This window comes from Citrus sinensis, chromosome 2 (assembly GCF_022201045.2).
Source record: "Citrus sinensis cultivar Valencia sweet orange chromosome 2, DVS_A1.0, whole genome shotgun sequence".
Classification (NCBI taxonomy): domain Eukaryota; kingdom Viridiplantae; phylum Streptophyta; class Magnoliopsida; order Sapindales; family Rutaceae; genus Citrus; species Citrus sinensis.
Genome location: NC_068557.1, coordinates 6,001,705 through 6,005,384, shown reverse-complemented (window position 1 = coordinate 6,005,384; position 3,680 = coordinate 6,001,705). Strand labels below are relative to the sequence as shown.

The 3,680-nt window shown below is 32.8% G+C and overlaps 1 non-coding gene across 1 annotated transcript; it reads left to right on the top strand.

Moving 5' to 3' along the window:
* The first annotated feature begins 3,527 nt into the window (after positions 1 to 3,527).
* Positions 3,528 to 3,680, top strand: MIR169J (microRNA MIR169j). Its single transcript, NR_161511.1, is given in 1 exon segment — positions 3,528 to 3,680. It is a non-coding gene; the product is annotated as a microRNA MIR169j (primary transcript).

Sequence of the window (3,680 nt, the reverse complement as noted above, 5' to 3'; positions counted from 1 at the left end):
CCGAAGAATTTATGTTTTGCCGCTGCTGCTGCTGCCCCATTAGCTTCAACATGCTTAGCTAAAACTCTGGCCGAAGCTTGTGTAAAAGAAATTGCAAGAACAAGAAGCAAGATTGCAAATAATGATCCCTTCATATTGTTTGATGAAATGGAAGAATCGGAGCTTCACTACTTTTCAATTTTGATATTGTACACCTTTTGTGCAATATTGGCTTGGTGGAATTATATATACACTATAAAAGATCAAATTCTGACATGGATAGGGATCATGCTTCACAAAAGTTATCAATATCACTATATCAGGCAGTATTCAAAACTCAGCTGACCGTGTACAGCAATTCAAATATTTTGTATTAAGAATTTTTTTTTAATAAATCTAATTTTTATGTATATCCTCATCAATGACTCGATCTCATAAACAAAGAAATTAATTTGAAAGATATTTATCACGACAAAAATTCTCAAATATTAGATATTAGGAAATCGCATAAACCTCTTGCTTGTACTTCTCGCCGCTCGTGAAATCAGCGAGCAACTCTCTGCTGTTGGTAATGTGGGCTCTTCCAAATTCAACATCGTAGGCTCACGAACACCGAACCTAGAATCCAGATTCATTAAATTTTACAATTGCCACATGTAATTGTACAATGAAAACATTAGGAAAAAATAGATTAGAAGAGGATTAAGATCTTCCGTGTGCAAGACTAATATAAGTTTATTGTGTGGATGGACGAAAATTTATGGTATCATTGTGAATGTAATTTGTGTTTCAAAGATTCGAATATATTTAAGACTGTAGGTCAAATATGTTTTTTTAATATCTCTCCTAAAATTCAAATTTAGGTGATCAGTTAAATAAAGTTAATTTTACCACACAACTAAAAAAATATAAGATTGAAATTAAGAGCTTAAACAACAATATTTAAGTTTGACTAACATCTATCATAATTAATTTATAAGTGGGTTGAAATAGTTCCACCCTTTATTTATTTTAAATTGAATAAATGTATTTGATAAGTCTATTGAATGGCCCATGTCCCATGCAAGATTTTCGCCTCAACTATCAGAAGCAAAAATTCCAATTCATATCCATATGGACGAGCCTATTAAAGTTGAAACTATTGGCACCTCCTTAAGAATCTATTAAAGCCCTTGATATATATTTACATTTTTACTCATAACTGAAATTACTTAAAAAGAATTAATATTTGATAAAACTCGCTCATGATTGATTTAAGTAAAAACGCTTTACACCCTTGACACATTTATATCTTCAAAATTTCAATCGAAATAAACCAGTAAGCCAGCGACGTCCCCAGTTTCAGCTAAACAGTAACTAGGCGGGTACCAATTCCAAGCAAATTCAGAAATTACAGAACAATAAAAACAACAAACACAAATTGCAAAAAGTGATGAAGTTAAGAAGCAATCGTGCCAAAGAAGCATTGTCTTTAAAGAACAATTTCTGCCCTTTTCGGCGCATAAAGAGAATTGAAAGCAATTTAAGCTTCCAGGATTATTCAATGGCATTTTAAATGTAGTGGTGCACGCACTTCAGAACAGCCTGTTGTTGTTTTCTTTTTTTAATAAATTATTTATGGCAAATCATGAGCACTTTGATGAAGAAGAGAAGGACGAAGAGAATTGCGGCGCAAAATCAATCCCTGCAATAAGAATTTCACAACCATTACTGGGTTTTATTACTATTAAAGGTTATTATGAGAATAACCGGGGGTCTAATAAAATTGTTTAACTTTTTTTAATATTTTAATGAACTTAAGGTGCGTTTGAAATTAAAGTTGAACATATATAACTTAAAAGTTACAGTAATAAAATATTTAGTAAACACTAATTATTGTAACTTAAAAGTTATGTTAATATAATTTTTCACTTGTATAATATAAAATTTATTATATTTTTAATAATTTTATCAAAATTATTATTTAAAATTCATACTTACTATATATTATTGACTTTTATTTTATAGTTGTAACTTTTTCTATACAATAATCATAGTTTAAAAATTACTAACATTTCAATTCCATACGACACCTTAATTGAGAAAAATGATTTTAAGAGCTTTTTGTTAGAGGGGGCGCTAATAATTCCACTCAGCCACTTATTATGGTATTACCAATAAAACGACCCTTGTGGGCTATGGCTTATCCGAAACCCCAAAGGATACAATGGGGCGATCATCGGGTTACAGAGGGATTGGGTTCTTCATTAGAATAAAATCTGCAAATACCTTGTTTAGTGGCGCTGGGCCGCTGGCGCTGACTTTATTTGTTCAACAGATAGGGCATCTTAAATGGATGGATGTTGCTTTTGGAATTTGGAATCGTGTACATTATATATGCCCTCTGTCGGTGAAAAGAACTTGGTCAATGGCTCTGTACGTAAATTCTGTGATCAAACCCTTGACATCATATGTAAAATATTCGTTTGGATTATCCTTTTGATGAAAAAAAATCATCTTTTCTTTATTTTGTTCTTTCTTTTCTGGTGACATCGAAGTCATCTCACGGCAAAAGGATTTTGAAGGTTTCGGCTCATTCCATGCATGCATGGACCAAAAGTAGTGAAAATACATAGAATATTTTTTCCCCTCTAAGTGAATAGCATTTTTGGTAATGGAATTAATTCTTCCACACTCATGTGAGCCCAACCTCGGACCTATCATATTAACTCAAAAAATTTTACCAACCCAATTGGCTAGTATACACAAAAGACAGGTCAAAGATAAATATCAAGACATTAACAATTTGCTGCTTGTTTTATTTTATTAGTTGGCTTCTATGTGTGGAGAAATTTTAAAATATATTAGTGATACCATGTTACCCATATAACAATTGATGCTATGCTATGAAGAAATTTTTTAGAATACATCAGAAGTACTGTGTTAACAATACAACAAGTAAATAATGTTATGATACCCGTGTATTTATTTTGAAAAACTATCACAAAGTGATGACTATATTAAATTTAATTGTACATATTATGTAATATACTAGATGTATTATAAAATTTCTTTTTATGAGATAGCTCGTCAATTATGACCGGAACTTGTCAACATATAAAGGTGATCCGGCAATTGGGCCCGGGTACTGCTTGTTAGTGGACTTTGTTGATGTGGCCAATTGATAAGATGGTATTATGTACCAATGGACCGAATCTAACAAGCCTTTCGTTGGCTATAAATAGAAACTTGTAAACATAACTACGGCATACTATAGATCGACATAAAGAGAGGCCTGCCATGAAAATGAGAGTCTAGTTTGGTAGCCAAGGATGACTTGCCTGAACTTTCCAATTAAGTGGTTTCAAAATCATGTTGATGATATAATTTTTCTAAAAGAAACCCTTTGATTGTTGGATACCAGGCAGTCTCCTCGGCTAACTTGACAGTCCCTTATCTCTCATGCCAGGCCTTCTATTTTTCACCAACCAAGATCTCTCAAAAACTAGATATAAGCAATTGCATTGCGCTGGCTAATTGAAGCATAAATAAATATCTAAGGAAGAGGGTTCTTACATGAAGATAAGAGTAACGTTTGTTAGCCAAGGATGACTTGCCTGCGGCTGTCAATATCATTAGGTTTCAAGCATGAAGCCTTTTGTTTGGTCGCCAGGGAGTCTCCTTGGCTACTCTGACAGCCTCTTCTCTTTCATGCAAAACCT